The following is a 19,993-nucleotide window of genomic DNA, read 5'->3' as shown; positions in this document are numbered from 1 at the left end:
CTGGGAATAGACAAACTAAGAACATCCGTGTATCACCCCCAAACAGATGGCCTTGTGGAGCGATACAACAAAACGATCAAACACCTGCTCCACAAGGTCATCTCTGAGACTGGGAGGGAATGGGATCGGCAGTTACCTCTAGTTCTTTTCGCCCTGAGAACACATGAACAAAAGTCTACTGGGTATTCCCCTTTTGAACTATTGTTCGGGCGGAAACCCAGGACTCTCCTGGACATGGCGGCAGAACAGTGGGAGGAGGAGGATGAGGAAGGCAAACCCCTATTACAATACGCCACAGACCTAAAGACCTCCTTATTTTATATATGGGGTTTAGTGCACGACAACATGAAACAGGCCCAAGAAATACAGAAAAAGCATTATGACCAGAACAGCCGGCTAAGAGAGTTTAGACCAGGGGAGAAGGTGCTCCTGCTAATCCCCTCCACGGAGGACAAATTACTGATGAAGTGGCAGGGGCCATATGAGATAGAAAGAAGGGTAATTCCCGTTACCTATAGCGTGCTGCTTCCCCGTCGCACTGGTGGCAAGCAGATATACCATGTAAACTTACTGAAAAAGTGGGAGGAAAAACAGCCAATTACACCATCCTACCTCGTCCGTACTGACGAACAAGTAGACATACCCCTCCCGTCTAAACAGGGAGCAACCCCTGATCCAGTACCTATGGGGGAGGTCTTGTCGTCCTCACAAAAAGCCCAATTGGAAGCTCTCTTGAACCACTTCCCCGGCCTCTTTTCAACTGCCCCTGGCCGAACCACTTTGGAACAACATGAGATAGTATCCTTAGAAAAAACGGTCATAAAACAGAAACCATACCGCATTCCGGCAGCACGTAGGGAAGCCGTGGAGAAAGAAGTGTCTGACATGCTTAATGCTGACATCATTGAACCTTCCCTGAGCAATTGGTATTCCCCAGTTGTAATTGTGCCAAAACCCGACGGTAGCCTACGGTTTTGTATAGACTTGCGACAAGTGAATGCCATAACTAAGTTCGATACCTATCCCATGCCCAGAATAGACGAAATGACAGAACGATTGGGAAAAGCCAGGTTTATGTCCACCCTTGTTCTTACAAAGGGGTATTGGCAGGTACCTTTATCCTCTCACTCTAAGGAAAAAAACACGTTCACAACGCCTTCGGGTCTCTATCAGTTCAAAGTGCTTCCCTTTGGCTTGCATGGGGCACCGGCTACGTTCCAAAGACTAATGGACAACATTTTAAAACCACACGAGGCGTACGCCGCAGCCTATCTTGATGACATCGTCATTTTCAGCCCAACCTGGGGGGACCACCTGTATCACTTAAAAACCGTTTTCTCAGCAATCCAGGCAGCAGGTCTCACTATTAACCCAAAGAAGTCCCTGCTGGGTACCAATGTGATTCAATATTTCGGCTACACAATCCAGGAAGGCTGTGTAAAACCCCAAATAAACAAAATAGAAGCCATCAAAAGTATCCCGAGACCAACCACGAAACGTGACATCCGTTCCTTCCTGGGCTTCATAGGTTATTATCGTAGGTTCATACCCGGATACTCCTCCTTGGCTAGCCCCCTAACTGCTCTATTGACAAAGACACACTCATCACGCATACAGGTCTGGACTCGAGAGCATGAGAAAAGCTTTAATGCATTAAAACGCGCTATCTGTACAGCCCCAGTGTTAGGTTGTCCCGATTTTAACCAAACCTTTGTCCTCCAAACCGACGCTTCAGGCCTCGGCCTGGGGGCCGTGCTATGCCAGCCAGATTCCCATGATGACTTGAGACCTTTGTTATACATCAGCAGGAAGCTCTTTCCCCGTGAAACCCACTATTCCACCATTGAGAAGGAATGTCTAGCGATAAAATGGGCAGCAGAGGCCCTACAATACTACCTATTGGGAAGAAAGTTCATCATATTAACAGACCATGCCCCCCTTACCTGGCTTGCTAATAACAAAGACACTAATCCACGTATCCTACGTTGGTTCCTCGCATTACAACCTTTTTCATTTCAGACAATCCACGTTCCGGGTACTAAACAAGTCAGTGCCGACTACCTATCCCGACACCCGTCTTCAGAATATCCCCAACATCCATTCTTGAGGGAGGAGATGTGTGAGAGCCCAGGCGAGCCGGCACACCGGAAGTATAGAAAAACGTACCGAGACGCCGAAGGAAGAACGGAAGGACACAGCTGTCTAGTTGCGCGAACCTGCCTTGCCGAGAAACAGCTGACGTCATGAGGGGTTCAGCTACAAGACTGGCGGAGCACAGGCGAGGAGGCGGAGCGTGGGGCAGAGCGTGGCAGGAGAGATGCAGAGGCGGAAGCGGTAGACAGCGTGCAGAAAGTGAAGAAGCGGAAGGAAGATCGGAGCAGGGGAGAACGGCAGCGGGAGAAGCGGAGTGGAAAGGAGAAGCGGAAGAAAGGCCGGAGCAGGGGAGAGCGGCAGCAGGAGGACCGGAGCAAGAGAAGACCCAAGGGGAGCCCAGCAGTGTTCAAAGGCCCCGACAGCAGAGCACACCACGGAAAAACCCGGCGGCCCGGGACAGCAGAGGACGCCCCGGGTCCCAGCGCCACGGCCCGGGTCCTGGGCCGTGGTTCAAGGCAAATGACCTTAAGGGGATCGTTTTGATGGTGGTGTGACAGGGGTTGCATGGGGATATAACCATGCGCATATGATGGTTTTATTTATGCACCCTCCTAGCCACAGTCCCTACACGTGACTTCCCCGTCCCTCTTTTGGCACGCATTTCCCTGGTGGTGGTAGCACAAAACAAATAACATAAGAACAACAGTTTTTAACCCTGGCTGTTCTGTTGTGTTTGTTTTCCCTCCCTTATGTGGCCTTCCTGGGGCCCGGAGCAACGCCAAGAACCTCACTGAAAGAAAGCACTGAGAAGCCATGTTTTGTTTGTTTAAACCCTAGGAAAGACGACCTCGGAAGCAGAAGAGACTGTCTAATTGTAGTGTTTGTTTGCCCTCCTTTATTGGTTGTACATTCTAAAAGAAAGAACGAAATAAGATACATAGGATATAGAAATAAGAAAGGACAAAATAAAGGAAGCAATGGCTTCTTTAAACAAACCGTAAAAGAATCAAGAGACTGGTTTTGTTTCCTTTTTCTCCACCTCTGCTATTCACAAGGCAAGCGTTTTTTCCCTTACCATCCCCCTGGGCCAGTAGACTATCACAAGGTACAATTAGGAAATTGCATTAGGTCCCCTAAAAGATGGTCGTTGAATAGACAATATTTTAATGAAGAGGATTGGGTTGGTTTTATTGGGACAGAGATTAAGGAATTTTTATTACGAAATAGTGAGTCTGCACCCCTAAGTGTAGTCTGGGATACACTTAAGGCCTTTGTCCGGGGGTTAATTATTAATTACTCTGCTTTTCTTAATAACCCCTCTGTGTTTAACCAGCACCAGCTGGGTCAGGCTAAGCGTGAACTCAGTGCCAATTATTACACTCAGAGTGAAGCCTCTTTTCAACAATTCTGACAAAAAACATATGAGGAAAGTAATTTTACGGGCAAGTTTTTAGCTTGGTAGGCTAGGGAACAGGCTGCCTTAAATCACATCACTGCGTTAAAATGTCCCTTAACCGCCTCGCGTACAGGCGACCCAGTTAAAATTGGGAAAAAAATGCTTCGGCATTATGAATCCATTTAGCTCAGTTGCGGATTTTTTTCTTCGTGTAGTAAAAACTGTGTTGGAGGGGGGGAAATACCAGAGTCCTTTAGACAAGGCAACATAGTTAATTTCCTGAAAAAAGGTAAGAACAGCGATGATCCGAACTCCTATCGTCCGATAACGTTGTTAAACTCAGACTACAAAATTGTCACCAAATTGTTATCACTTCGGTTTAAATAACACGCGGCGCAATTGATCCATTCTGACCAGAATGGTTGTATTGCTGGTAGGCAGTTAGCCACCAATACACATTATTTATCTGAGGCGTTGGGCTATTTCTATTCACAGGAGATAGCCGCATTAGTCCTTCTATTAGACGCCGAGAAGTCTTTTGACCTTGTTGTGTGGGAGACATTGTTTACGATTTTGAGTCACTTTGGTGTTTCCTCAAAGATCATGGCCCTGATCCATAATTTATATATCAACGCTGAAGCCAATGTAATTATCAACACTTCGGTGGCCGGGTTGGTCAAAGTAAAACGGGGCAAAAGGCAAGGGTGCCATTTATCGCCAGTCTTATTTGCTTTCTTTATCGAGCCGTTGGCGATAGCAATAAGTAATTGTGCTGATATCCGTCCCCCAATTCCATCTATGGCAAAATTGAAATTATACGTCGGCGATATCACGCTTATTATCAAACCCGACATAGAGGTTCAGGCAAAAAATGTTCTGGTCTTTGAGGATTTTGAGGCTTTAGGTGGGTATCGCATCAATAAAAGAAAACCAAAATTTTACAATGTGGAGGAGCAAGCTTGGATCTGCACCCCGATATTCTTTCCTGCTGCAACACCAAACCTAAGAGATATCTTGGGGTATATTTTTCCGAAAGTGTTAGCGACCTATATCACCTGATTTTGCACCGCTTCTTCGAAAAATTCAGGCCCTTTTTTACGTTGGAACTCTCTCCCTTTATCCACCCTGGGTCAGGTGGCCTTGATTAAAATGTCAATTCTTCCTCTGTTTCATTTTTTGTTTTCAAACATTCCATGTTTTCTATCGGGCTCCTTTTTTACCCAAGTAGAGTCAATGTTTACAGCTTTTCTTTGGGCAAAAAAATCATCACGTATCGCACTTAGCACTTTATATGAAGAATTGGAAACGGGAGTCTTAGCTCTTCCTAATCTCAGGGATTATTACTATGCTTATTTTGCACAGTATCTATCTAGATTCAAACCTCAACTACAGTCAAACCTTTTTATTAATAGTTTTATGGATCTAATGTGTAAAGGAAAGCCAGATCCATTCCCCTTTGTTAATTTTTGAATCCCCTAAACTGGTTTGTTATAAGTGTCTTCATTGGCTTTTCAAAAAACGGCAGGCGCTCTATTAAAGATATTCCATCCCTGTAATCAATTCAGCCACGTTACTATCTGGCATTTTACCCTTAGCAGGGATTACACAATCCTCAGAACTCATTTTAAAGTGGGCTTCGGTAGGAGTCCGTAAAGTCTCAGATTTTCTGAGGAATGGAAGATGGTTGACTATGACCGAAAAGTCGCAATTGACTGTTAATGATTTTATTCTTTTGGGGTCATAGAACATCTTCCATAAATTTCTTGCCGAACTAGATGTTTCTCAAATTGGCGAACAACATCAGCTAGTTAATGTACTTATAGAAGATGCACCCGGCAGAAAACCTGGGGTATGGAAAAAGCATTTAGCTCTAGTTAGGGGCCTGAATCTTGGACAGAAGGCTGTCCAAAAATGGATGGATAATGAAGACTTAGAAATCTCTGCCAATATGTGGTCCGTTATTAATAAACTTAATTTTAGCACGCTAAGAGGTGCGAATTGGCGAAGGATGCTGTTTGTTAGTAAATGGCAACTTTACCGAACCATCTTTCAGCAAATTGGTCGCATATTATGTTGCATTGCCCTAGGATTCAGAAGTTCTGGGAGGATATTTTTTGTTATTTGGAAACTAAATGTTGTATTCAATTAGTAGTGAATGATTTGTTAATTATTATTGGTTTTGATCCAGATCTTCTCCTTCCTGACCAACTGGTTAAATTTTTATATATTGCAATGGCAGTAGCTAGATCACTTTTATTGCAAAGGTGGCGTACTGATTTGATTCCTTCTGTCCTAGAGTTGGCCCATAAGATGAAAGCGGTTAAAAGAAGTGAACGCACTTATGCACTACGTGTGGAGGGTCCTAGGAAGTACAAAAAAATCTGGGCTACTTATTTTGATTAAGATTAGGAGGGGCCTCTGTCTTATGTATATGGTTAAAAAACTTTTATATCTATTGTTTTGTTTTGTATCTGTCCCTGATTTCCTAGTGTGCTATGTATTATCTATTAACTCTTGGGAACTCAATATTATGCCTAAAGGTATTCTCTTTTTATGGATGTAATGGTTTTAATATATTTAATGTATAGATAATTTTTGGACTGCAATAAAAAACTTTATTAAAAAAATAAATATATATATATATATATAATTCAGTCAATATTGCCGTATAACTTCGGCCTCCACTGCTGCCTAATTACAGTGGCCCTGTCTGTACCACAGAGAGGTTTTCACATATTTCACTTTATAAAATATTTTTACTTTGCAGTCAAAGGAAGAAAAGTAAACAGCATCTCCACAATAAAAGGATAAGCAACCATTTGCAGAAGACAGCCTGACATTTATTTAACCAATCTTGGAACACGCAGCTAATGTAACAAGACAAAACAGAAATTTTAATGCATTTTATTGCTCATTCACCTTCTGAACTCCGGCACCTCTATGTTGTTCCTCTGTTGTTTGGGCGTGGGAGGCTAAGATTCTAATGGGCTGGCTCGGCCCTCAAATGCCTCCCCCCGTGGCTACGCGCCTGTTCTTAGGATTCAGGGCCTCTATAGAGGCGAGAATTGTTTGAGCAGAAGGACCTCTCTTTCCACAAATAAGCTGTGGCGGATACAGACAATGTGTATTACTATTTCTCCTTTGCACCTGCAAAATCTGGATTTGTAACCTTTGCTCATTTCCAGCCACTTAGACTTGTAATCAAGCATCAGGAACTTGCATAAACGTAATGCCATAAACGTGCTCCTGTATCTTGAAAGGGTGGTCACCAGGTAAGCCTAGGGTTTTGGTTACCTTTTAAATGCATCACCATCCAGGAGTGGCATCGCCTGGACACTGTATTTTTACAGGAACTTTCTTTTTGTGATCATTAAATAGATGATTCGCAGTTTTTGCAACTACGTGGCAATAGATCTGAGCATGACATTTTTGCCAAAAGGCGCCCTACTCACAAAGACATTTTGAAGTATGTAAAATAGTACTCCTGTAATACTCTTTTACATACTCTCATATGCCTTTCCAAATAGGCCACAAAGCATCTGAAAAGAAAGGGAATATTCTTATGCATTTAGTACAAATAGAAATTATTGTGCCCTCGTTGCACTTTTACTAATATCAGTTTGGCCGATTTAAGGAGTAGCCACACAGGCAAGTAAGAGTACATTAAAATTCCTTTTGTAGTACTACTTCCGTGTTCATAAATGCATTTGTGAATCAGTCCCATTTTAAGTTGGAGCCCTGGTTATAAATTCATGCACTGGTGATATAAATTGGGTTATTAGTTGAGAAGGGTGGCTGCCCCACTCAAATACCAATCCCAATCCTTGTCAGGATAAACCACAAAAGTCACTGAATAAACCAATGCTTAGCCCTCTGCTTGCGTTGTTGGTGCAAAGAGCAGGTTGGGTGTCATGGACAGCCACTCTTGTGGTGCGAGCCGTCAGCTTTGGATGGAGCTTTGCCTTGGCTGATGGGAAGAACATGTGTCCCTAGAGATTTGCGTCAGTAAACGGTCATTGTTCACCATGAGTGCCTTCACGCACAAAACTCAAAACACTTGGATTTTCACGTTGAGTTCAGGAGAAGTACGCTGTGATTCCTGCTAATGGTACAGGATCTGGGGGACAGTTCTTGCGGATCTGGACTAGCTCCAGCAGAGGTCAGCATCAAGGCTCAGGCAGGTCCAAGTGATGATGATCAGCTGGGCAGTTCAGGGAGGCCTTTTGAATCTTATTGTGTCCCTGCAGCTCAAACAGGAGGTTAGCCGACAGACCCTTGAAGCCACTTCTGGGGATCTTGGTGTAAGCTCAACAGGTCCAGTCTTACTTTTTCAGACAGCTGGGCAGTCATTCTTATGAATCTTCCACAGGTCCAAGAGCGTTCTTATATGAGCTTCTGAAGTTGTCACATGTATACCCACTGTAAGCCTTTTGGTGGGGAAAAAATCCCTGGCCTACTCCCAAACTGGTCCTGTTCAGATTTTTCCTTCCCCTGGATTTGGCTCAAAACTGTCTAGGGGGACAACGACAAGGCCAGGTCTGGTGTCAGGTTCCTTTAGGTGTGCTGCGGACAGGGCTCTTTGATGTTTAATCATGGTAGGGCACAACTCTTCCTCAGTCATCCTGTCAGGAAGACTCACTCCTGCTACACCCAGCCCCCTATTGTTCCAATGTCTGGAAGTAATACACGACACACCTCAGGAGAGCCAGTCACAGTTATGTGACCCTGGACACAGGTGGGAAAGCACATTTGGTTTCAGCTGAAAAAAAGCCAACTTCCTAAAAGTGGTATTTCCAGAACAGTAACTTAAAATCCAACTTCATCTCTGAAGAGGGTTTGAAATTACTATGCAAATGAGTGTAAGAAGCATTTCTCTATCAGTTCCCAAACTGAAGTTATCATTTATTAAGTGTGATAAGGTAACACTTAATCAATGGATGCAATAGCCTTACCACAGTGAAAAACAACTTATGAGTTTTTGAATGTCAGTACATGTAAAACATCAATATGTATATGCATTTTTTTATGCCATTCACTGTGCCTTATGAGCAGTTAGTGCCTACTTTAGGGAATGACATATATATTAAAAAGGAAGGTTTATGCCTGGCAAAAGGTTGATTTTGCCTGTCTGAAATAGTAGTCTAAAACTGCACTACAGGATGCAGGGACATCCTGATATATTTCTTAAAGTGCTATTTTAGTGGATGGCATGATGGATGCTGCATCCCGTTGTAGCCTTTAATTTACATGTCCTGGGTACATGTAGTATCATTTACATAGGATTTATGAATGAATTTAAAGGTGCCAATTAGTTGTAGGCCAATGTTACCATGTTTAAGGGTGAGAGTACCAGCACGTTCCCCTGGTTAGCAGAAGTCAAGTGCACAGAGTTCTAAAAGCCAACGAATATGGGCACCCCAAAGAAAGTCAAAAATCTGGGGTGACCCTGCAGAAAGGGCCTTGTCCCATGAATGGATTCTGGCCGAAGCCATCTCCTTTACTGGTCAATAACCAACCCCTATGCGAGGTTTACATTACCTGAGTTCTGGCAAGACTGTTAACTGGCAGTAAATGGAATCCGATTTAAGACATTACGCACAAAGCAAAGCTATTCCCTGGGATTGGCCCAGTTGCCAAAGAATAATCTGGATTATGTTTTGAAATCCCATACCAAACTGCAAACTGTGCTTGGCTACTAGCAACATTTTTCAGTCAGAGACTTTCTGGAAAACTCAGATGGTTCAAGAAAGTCGTAGTGGAAACCTGCCAGCTAGGTAACATTTATTCCACTCACTGAAATACTTGCTTAGGGCCTTCAATCCTATTTTAGCAACAACTGATAAATCTAATGCACGTAGTTCCCTTTCTCAGTATTCACGTTTTTTGATAGTAAAAATTGACCCTTCTTCAACTTTCTACAAGCCCCCTAGTCTCTTCTTAATTACCAAATCATGTAAGTGGTCAAGCTTTTATAAAGACCACAACAATGTATTTTTCCAAATTGCTAAACTATCACGTGACAGAATGAAAAATGGTGCGCTATAGGAGATATGAAATGGAACTCGTTATTAAGCTCCAGTCCAGATATGGGAATGTTCAGGTATTTCATTGTACAGCGTGTTATTGATGGGATATTTCTTGTATATTCCACCAGTTTACCCGAAATAAGTGTTAAAGTATACCAATCTTATTTCATTGAAGTGCTTCGTAAACATCGTTTTTTTAAAGAAACATATGGCTACCTAGATCTCCATTTTGCTAACATGTGGGTGGAGCCAAAGCCCCTGTCTAGTAATGGTCACATATTTGTCTGGCGACAGCTGCCCTGTGAAGCCAGGCCATAAGGGCATCAAATGCGTTCAGTTGTGTTTTCCTTTTCAAAAAATAGTATTTTGGTTTAAATGTGAAAGCACAAAAGAAAATGTCCTTTGTTTGATGTTGCATACCATCAGCAATTTAGTGGCTAATAATACAATTGTCACTAAGGGGCATATATATATAAGGGGATTTTGCCACCAGAACGCCACTTTTACCGACGTTGCAGTGGCGTGATGGCCTGCACCATATTTACAAAGTGGCAATAAGCCACTTTTTGTGGCATAATGCCACTTTATAAATATGGTGCCCTTTCACGCACATATCTGCGTGGAAGGGTCATGCAATGGATGTATCTGTGGGTGTTCCATCGCAACACCCATTGCTTTGCTTTTTGACGCTGCCCCAGATTTACAAAGATCTATTAATCTGAGGCAGCGTCAAAAACTAACGCCATGCTATAGCAGGCGTTAGAATGGCGCAACGAGGAGAAATACATTTATCTCTCCACCTTTTTGCTTTTTGTATGTGTGATGCAGAATGCAGAAAGATCAAAATGCCGTTAATGATTGTTTATGTGCAGGAAGGTGTCCCTTCCTGCACATAAAAACATCATTAAATAATGAAGATTTGCTACTTCTATGTGTGCTTACAAATTGGCTGTATTGATTGTTTATGTGCAGGAAGGGACACTTTACATTCTCCCTTGGGATGATTCATAGCAGCTGCCATTTAACTGGGAGGCATTGCATTCAATGCTAATGTGTGGAAAGTATTGATATTTTCAAAGGGACCACAAAACAGTGCATGTCTGAGATATTTTAGTAGTTCTTCAGTGCTATCATATTTTTTATCATTTCTCCTCTCTCCAAGTGGATGCATTAAATGTGGTTTGAGTGTGGAGAGCTGTCTATAATTTTGATTAGGAATCAAAGTGTACTGCTTGAAGCCTCTACATGCTCGGATAATTGATTGTAGACAATGGCAACTTCAAGAACATAGACTGGCTTCTTAGAATACACCGCCTGTCATTTTAGGTTTCCTAACACAGCCCTTAATATCCCTTCCCTTGTCTTAGACCGTCCCTTTGGGGTCACGTTTTGATCAGAAAGTACCTGTGGCTGGGTCTATGTGACTGAAGTACCTTCAGTTATGGATTCTGCAGAATCCCCTATGCACAAACAAGTGGAGGTAGAGGTTGAAATCATCATTGTATATTACACTTAACTATGCACTCACGGCTATGTTTTCATTCCAATTCCCTATATCTGTCTTTATGCGTTATTATTATCTTTAAAATATAATTGGAACTACCAGAAACATTAGGGTATTGAGAGAGGGTAGAGAGCAGAAAAAAATAATCTGACGTTGGATTTCTTTTTCACATATCTATTTTCTATGCAAATTCCCCTGTTGTGGAATGCCCTATTGCTTACCAGTAATCTTCATTACCAAGGAGGCAGCCAACCAGAGAAATGAGAAACAGAGCACCCAGGCCTCAACAAAAGGCAAACCCAAAAACCGCCAAATGGGAAGGAACATACCAAATGGCGACCAGGCCAAGAAACCAAGACCGAAAAGGAGGCACCCTACAGAGACCCCAAAGGGAATCAGGGGCAAAGCAACCAACACCACTGGAACCCAGTGGACCAGAGAAGACAAAGCCCCAACAGGACACGAAAAACCAAGAAGGGCGCCCTCCGGACAAAAAAGGCTGACAAGCCCAGCACCACCATGCAGCCACACCAACCTGGCAGTAGCACAGACACAGAGAGAGCCCCAGCAAGAACAGAAGGGAAACCCCAACAACCAAACAGACACACAAGAAACCCCACAGAAAGACGAGGGGTAGAAGGGAAGATCCCACAGCCCCATCGCAACCAGGCACGAAGGGCGATGAGAGCCAACCGCAGGACAAACCCCAACACCACTGGGCAGCCCCACCGGAGACCAACCTAAAAAAGAAAGAGAGGGCCAACCAACAGGGCAAAGGCACAAACGCAAAGGACCAACCAAGGGTAGGACCATGCAGACCAAACCAGGAAGGGGGAAGCACTGGCCAGGCACCAGTCCCCAACCAGAGTGCCCAGAGAACATCGCCACCGAAACCTCACAGAGGAGGACCAGGCCCCAGGGAAGAAAGGTCAGCACCAACCACCAAAGTCGACACAGGACAACCGTCAAGTACTCAGCCCCGGAGACGTAGCCAGAGTGGGAGCCCAGGGACAGACCGAGAGGCAAAGGCCAAGGCACACACAAGAAAGCCTGGGAAACACAAACACAACCCCCGGAATGCCACCACACGAAGGCTCCAAGAGCCATAACGAAGCAGGCCCGAGCACCCAAAAGAAAACCAGCCTCCGAAAGTTCAAAAGATCAACCAGGAGGACAAGACAGTCAGAACCCTACCCCAATCGAACAGAAAAGGACAGAGAAGAGTCAGAGACCAGAACCCCACAAGTAACAAGGCGAGCAACAAAGCCCCTCCAAAGGAAAGGCAAAAGGGCGGATACCACCAGACCCTGACCCAAACCAAACCAGGGCCAAGCACGAAAGGCCAGAACAGCACGGACAGGTGAGGCAAACCCTCTAGGCAACCGAGACCAAGGCAATCCAAAGAACAATGGGCAACAAAAGGGAAGACCCCACCCCAAGCAACACAGACCCATGATGACACCCCAACCGCAAACCCGGGGGTGGCAGGAGCAGGATACCACAGACCCGGAGAAGGCACAAACCGACCACTGGAGAAGAGGCACAAAGGGCCCCCCAACTAAACAGCCAGCTGACCAAGCGGCCTAGAGAACCACAGCAAGGGAACACTCCAAGCGAGCCACAACAGCATCAGCAGAAGGGCCAAGACCAGATATTACAGAAAAAACAATCGAGCCAGAGATGCCCCCATAGAGACCAAGCAGCCAGCCAACTGAACCACAAGCAGGCCAACAAAGATGGGAGGCCACTAACACAGAATCCACACAGCCCCAGAAGGGCTGGGACAGGGCCCATAGCCACAAACCCGAAACCTCCTGCCACCGAGGGGAGAGAAAAATATCCCCCCGAAACCCAGCATGCACTAAGGAGGACAGGGGCAGGGAGAAAACACCCCAGGGCAGAAGACAAGGAAACCAGCCACAACCGACGCAATAGAGGGCAAAAAGTGACCAGGAAGCCAAGGCCGAAGCCAAGTAACCCGCCCGGGCAGAAGGACTGTCTGCCCAACCCGCACCCGGGAAAGGACCATGCAGAGCACAGCAAAAGCAAAGGACAGGGAGTTCAGCCCAGACCCCAGGAAAGAACCGTTGGACCACACAGGACCGAAACACAAACAAAGCCTCAGCCCAACAGCCCAGACCAGCGAGTGCCGTGAAAAAAACAGCCGGACAAAAATAAAACAGAGGCAACAGCCAAAGCCCTACAACCAGACCATGTGCCAGCCAGACACGGAAGAAAGACAGCACTAAGGCCACAACCCAAAGCAGGAAGAGCCCGAAACAGTGAAACTCCAACCCAGAAATCAGCCACCGGCAGAGGGACAACAGCCCAGGAACAGAAGGGAGCAGAAAAGCCAGAGGCACAAGACCCTGCCCGAGCCACAGTGCCAAGCCCCTAAACAACCAGCAGCAAGGCGGGCAGGCATGCAAAGGGGCAAGACAAACACCACGTGACCAGACTGCACCCATGACAAAGGGAGGTAGGGCACGCCGAACAACAGGAGCAGGCCCATGTGGGGCATGCAGGGAAGACAGGGGTGGGTGGACAGGCAAAGGCCAGCCCAGCCAGAACCTTGGCCCAAGGCAACAAATGGCAGGAACACCCCACCCCTGCAAGGACTGGGACCCGACTGCAGAGGGACCAGCCACCCATCAGGCTGAGACCAGACAAGCCAGAGACCACAGGAAACACCCCCAACACCACAGGGCCAGGGAAAACACATATACCAGAAAGAAAGGGGGAAACACCAGGGGGAACACACAACAGAGGCAGCACAAACCCCACAATACAGCCAGCCCCAAACACAGCCCCACCAGGAAGCCCAGGAGTGTCCCAAGTAAGTGCCCTGGCAACAAAGAGCACGCAGCACCTGGATACCCAGGAGGACACCCATCCAGGCAGTAACCAGGCCCGACTTCAAAAATACATAGAGGGTCCCTGAATAGCTAAATTTATTTGGAGAAGAGTGCAGGGAAACATGCACAAAACAAACAAACATGAATACTTCTCCAAATCTACATATAACCAAACAATACGCTTATGATCTTCAAATACCATAAATCCGACCAGTTGGGTTCATAATTTATTCATTTTGGCTACAAATTTTTTTTTCCCTTTTTTTAAATTAAATAAAGTTCTGTAGCATATATTGTTGTGATATTTAATCAACACACACATATATATATCAGGTGATCAAGATCGCGGAGGCGATCGAAACGCGTCTGAGGCGGACACTTGTCTGACAAATGAATTAAACGTCAGAATTGAAAACTTGGAATCGTTTGCTGTCTTTACTTTTGGACGTCAGCATTGTGCATGGTGAAGAGGCCCTTACCTGCCTTCAGCTCCCTTTGTCTTATTGGGGAGTTCAGGACTTTGTCTTTATATATATATATATATATATATATATATATATATTACCTACTGGCGGTCGCCAGTAGGTAGATATAGTTAGGACCTATTTTCCATAGGAAATCCGCAACATTCTATTTGGAATAACGTTGGCGCCGATTGACGAATCTTCGCGAAATTTTCCAAACTTTTGGCCAGCTCCGTTCCGCTCCTATCCTGAAAATTTCACAGTGATTTGTCAAGCGGGCCTAGAAAAAAGGGGGGTCCCAAAAGGCGTTTTCCCCATGCATTTTCCCATAGGACCTGTTGACGCAGCTACAGCCCGAACTGCTGAACGGAATTACACCAAATTTGGCAAAGAGGTAGTCCTCAGTTCAGACTCGTGCCTTTTGCTTAAATGGTGTAAATCCATTCAGTAGTTCCTGAGAAAATTAGGGTAAAAAAGTTAGTGATATCTATGGCCTTGGAGGATCCGCACACCCTCTCCGCACCCAGCGCGCACCCTGCCATGCACGATCTGAATACTAATTGGCTGCCAACACTCTGAATCAGGAAGTGTTGGCAGCCATCTTGTGCCTCAGTAGAACCGAGGCAAAAGAAAACCGAAAAAAAGGCGCAAAACGCGACAAGGGGGCAGGGTAGAAACACCCTGACCCCCTAGGCCTGCTCAGGGGGTCCCACAAGGACCGCCAAGGCCCAAAAAAAAAAAATCTTTTTTTTAAATCGCGGGATGCGCTTAGGGTCTGCGCATCCCGCTGACGAAAACCAAATGAAGCGCGGTCCCCCGTGCTTTGTTTTTATTTAGCCCCCGGGGGGGCCAAGTCCAGGGGGCAAAATGATATTATAATGGGGGGCCCAGAGGGGCCCCCCTGCCCCGAGGACCACCACCCCTTTATGTTAATGTCTTCGGGGGGGCTCATGGCCGCCCCGGAGCCCCGGGGACCGCCACCCCCCGGGGCTAATCTGAATTACGGGTGTGCTCTCAGCCCCCCCCCAGCCCCGGGGACCGCCACCCCCGGGGCTTTAAATACATGAGTGGGGGGGCTCAAAGGCCCCCACAAGCCCCGGGGACTGCCACCCCCGGGGCTTTATGTTAATGTCTTCGGGGGGGCTCATGGCCGCCCCGGAGCCCCGAGGACCGCCACCCCTCAGGGCTTGTTTTTTTAAAAAAAACAAAAAAAACCTGTGTGGGTGGGGACCGCCACCTCCCCGGGGCACTAATTATTTAAAATAGGGGAACCATTTCGCATCCCCAAGCCCCAGGGACCACCACTCCCCGGGGCTTTGACAAAGGTGGGAGGGGGGCTGCGCGCCCCCCCCCCTGGAGCCAATGATGGCCCTGGGGACCGCCACCCCCCCAGGGCCTGCTCCTGCAGTGTCCTGGGGTGCCCACCCCTGGGACACTGCTGTTTGCAATGGCAGGGCAGGAGCCTCGCGGCTCCCACCCTGCCATTGCAAACTGCTTTGCTTCATTGAAGCGAGAGCAGGGAAACCTGCTCTCATTTCAATGAAGCAAAGCAGATTGCTTTTCCACATGGGGAGCAGCATGTTAGCTGCTCCCCATGTGGAAAAGTAATGCCGGCTCCCGCAGGAAGAGGGGAGCCGGCGGGACCGTGGGGAGATTGTGACCCTCCCACGGTCCCCAACGAGATGGCCAGGCCCCGGGGGATGGGGTCCCCGGGGCCAGTAGTGGCCCGGGAGGGGGGCCACGCGGCCACCCTCCTAAAAATGTAAAAAAGTATTTTTTTCTAAAAACGGCCACGTGGGATGGGGTCCCCGGGGCCAAAAGGGGCCACAGGAGGGGGGCAAGGCAGCCCCATAATTTTTTTTTTTTAAAGGGCCATGCCCCGGGGGATGGGGTCCCCTGGGCAAAATATGGCTTCGGGATGGGGGCCACGCGGCCCCCTTCCCGATTTTTGTTTTACTTATTTAAAAAAAAAAATTGGTGGCAAGCCCTGGGGGATGGGGTCCCCAGGGCCAATAAATTTGAAAAAGAAGGGGGGCTACACAGCCCCCCTTCTAAAAAAAAAGAAAAAAAAAGACCGGGATCGGGCCAGAGGCCACGCCCCCTCCTTACACCGCTCTGTAAACGCACCCCCTTGCTCGTTTGCAGAGGGGGATTTAATTCCCCTTGAATACTGTGGGTCCCTGGGGGCCAACTAGCCCCCCAGGAACCTCCAGTATGCACCAGGGGGCTGCGTTGCAGAGAGGTGTAATGAGGCCACGCCCCTCTTTCAACTCTCTGCAACACAGCTCCTTGGTGCTTACTGGAGGTACCTGGTGGGCTAGTTGGCCGCCAGGGGACCTCAGGGTTCAAGGAGACTTAATCTCCCAACTTAAAACGTGCCAGGGGGCGCGTTTGCACAGTAGTGAAGGTAGGGGGCGGGGCCTGAGGTGATACTGTGCAAACACGCCCTGTGGCGTGTTTTAAGTTGGGGAATTCATTCCTCTTCAATCCAGAGGTGCCCTAGGGGACAACTAGCCCACCAGGTACCTCCACTAAGCGCCACAGAGCTGCATTGCAGGTTGTTGTAAAAAGTGGTGTGGCCTCTGAACACCTCTCTGCAACACAGCTCCCCGGCGCATACTGGAGGTACCTGGTGGGCTAGTTGGCCGCCAGGGGACCTCAGGATTCAAGGGGACTTAATCCCCCAACTTAAAACACCCCACAGGGCGCGTTTGCACAGTGGTGAAGGTACAGGGCGGGGCCTGAGGTGAGATGTGTGCAAACACGCCCTGTGGCGCGTTTTAAGTTGGGGAATGAATTCCTCTTCAATCCTGAGGGTCCCTGGGGACCAACTAGCCCACCAGGAACCTCCAGTAAGCGCCACGGAGCTGTGTTGCAGAGTGTTGTAAAAAGGGGCGTGGCCTCTGAACACCTCTCTGCAATGCAGCTCCCTGGCGCATACTGGAGGTACCTGGTGGGCTAGTTGGCCCCCAGGGGACCTCAGGATTGAAGAGGAACTAATTCCCCAACTTAAAACGTGCCACAGGGCGTGTTTGCAAACGTCACCTCAGGCACCGCCCCCTTCCTTCACCATTGTACAAATATTCCTCTAAAATCAGCTGAACTACGAATTCCGATTTACTCACCTGTTATCAGGAGAGAACCCAGGGCTGCATATTTTAGGACAGCACTGACTCTGAAAAGTAATTCTAACCGTACTTACCAGTAACTTGTATTACCTTCCATAGGAATCCATTGTGTGGTTTTCAGCAGAAAAGTTTCTAAGTGTCTATTTTCACAAACTAAAAATATTCCTAAAAAATCGTCTGTATGACTTAAACACATTCTTTCAACTGTTTACAGGAGGTTGGCCAGTGCTGGATCCAGGATCCACCACTGAGTAAGAAAAAGTAACGATAACACTACTTACCTGCTAAGTGAATTTTCTGCCATAGGATAACATTGGTGATTCTATGTGAAAAATGTTCTAGGTGTCAACTTTTAAAATACAATAATATTCCTTAAAAATTACTACTGTAACCAAAACACTTTTACTCAACTGTTTACAGGAGATGTCCAAGGACTGAATCTAGGATCCAGTCCTGTGGTTAGAAAAGTAATACATAAAGTAACGAATTGCATTTAGCTAGAAATTCACATTGAGCTCAATGGCGCTTTGTGTTTGAAATTGTGTTGCCCATTGCAACAACTGTAACTACTGTACTTAAAAGTCTGTTGCCTATTTGCCAAGTATTTAAACTAAAGTAATTCATTCTGAGAAAGTATATTTTGTATTGTAATGTATAATGTAATTATAATGTAATTTTAAAAAAATCTAAAAATAAATAGTTTAAAAAATGTAGTAAATCAGTATCAAAAAAATCAGTATAACAATTAATACATTAAAAATTGTCATTTACAAAACCTTTGAAATTCACTGAAAAAACCATAAGTTTCAGGCCTGATATAGTTAGGAATTAGCATTTAAAAAAACTTTGAAATTCACAGAAAAAAACGTAGGTTTCAGGCCTGATATAGTTAGGAATTAGCATTTAAAAAACCTTTGAAATTCACTGAAAAAACCATAGGTTTCAGGCCTGATATAATTAGGAATTAGCATTTAAAAAACCTTAGAAATTCACTGAAGAAACTGGGGTGTTATAGTTAGCTGGACATTTCACTCGAACAAAACCATTGAAATTCCTCCGATATAGTTAGTTGTACTAATTACATCTCGCGCACCCGCAATCCACTGCTGATGATGTCACATATTACATCATTCATGACATGGTCAGTGACAAAACAATATGCTAATGATCTACAGCATGAAAATAAAATATTCTTTTTTTCCATTAAAAAAATAATAATAATAAGTTCCATAGTATATATTGTTGTGATATCACAACAATATATGCTATGGAACTTATTATTATTGTTTTTTTAAATGAAAAAATATATATTTTATTTTCAAAATGAATAAATTATAAACCCAACTGGTCTCACTTATGGTTTTTGTAGATCATTAGCATATTGTTTTGTTATATATAGATTTGGAGAAGTATTCATGTTTGTTTGCTTTGAGTAACCTGGCCCGAACCTGCTGAACCACAGAGAGCAGAAGAGAGCAAGAGGCACTAAGGTGGCACGGCCAGTGGCCAAGCAGAAATACCCACAAGCCAGCCCATCAGGAACAACCGAAGGATGTCCCCCAGACCGCCAACCACACAGGTGTCAAAGAAAGAATAACACCCACAGCAGAGCATTGCAGGGAGGACTAAAACTAGGCACAGGAGGGGCCTGGAACCCCCAACAGCCGCAGGACCGCGCCACAGGGCAACAGCCCCAGGCAGCCAAAGCACAATATGGTAATGGACAGCAAGAAGCACACAGCACCAGGCATTCCCAGGTAGGCCCGCACAAAGGCATGGACAAGGCCTGATGCAGCGCAACTCCCGAGGGGAGACAAAACCAGGGGCAAACAGGGTGGCATGGCCGAAGGCCACAAAGAAGGGCCAAGGAATGAGGAGCACCTAGGCAAAGGGGGAAAGACACCCACCTCCCACAGCCCAACACTTGTAAAAGAAAAACTCAGCATCACAGGGCAGTCCCAGGTGGTCACCCAAACAGGGACTTTAAAGCCAACAGCACCTGGTACTCCTAGGTTTAAAAGCCTACAGCATCTGACATTCTCAGGCAGTCTCCAACCCAGGTGCGAACCAGGTCCAAACCTGCTTTACTCTGAGATCAGTTAAAATCAAGTGCTTTAAGGCTGGCATGCCTGTAAGCTATCTACAAAGAGCAGATGAGAGCAGGTGCTGTCATGTGGCAAGGTTGTTGGCTGCGTAGACATACTCCACAGCACCAGGCACCCTGGTGGACTCCCAAACATGTAGAACCGCAGCGAACAGAGGAGACCAGGCACCAAGAGTCAGCTCAAAGCACTGGGAATTCCCATCAGAGAGGAGGGAAACAGGCAAACCACTATGCAGTGCACACCCAGGGGGGAGACACCTCAAACTCAATCAAGCCCCCCCTCCAGCCAGCCTAAGGCGCACCACCAGCATCCATGCCAGGGCAGGAGGAAAGAAACCAGTCTGGTTGCAAGGCACTAAAGGGGCATCAATGTCCATCCCACAGCAACGAGCATCCAGAGGCGGTCGCACATCCAGGAAACC

This window comes from Triturus cristatus, chromosome 7 (genome assembly GCF_964204655.1).
Source record: "Triturus cristatus chromosome 7, aTriCri1.1, whole genome shotgun sequence".
NCBI classification, from domain to species: Eukaryota; Metazoa; Chordata; class Amphibia; order Caudata; family Salamandridae; genus Triturus; species Triturus cristatus.
Note: the sequence above shows the minus strand (reverse complement) of the source record.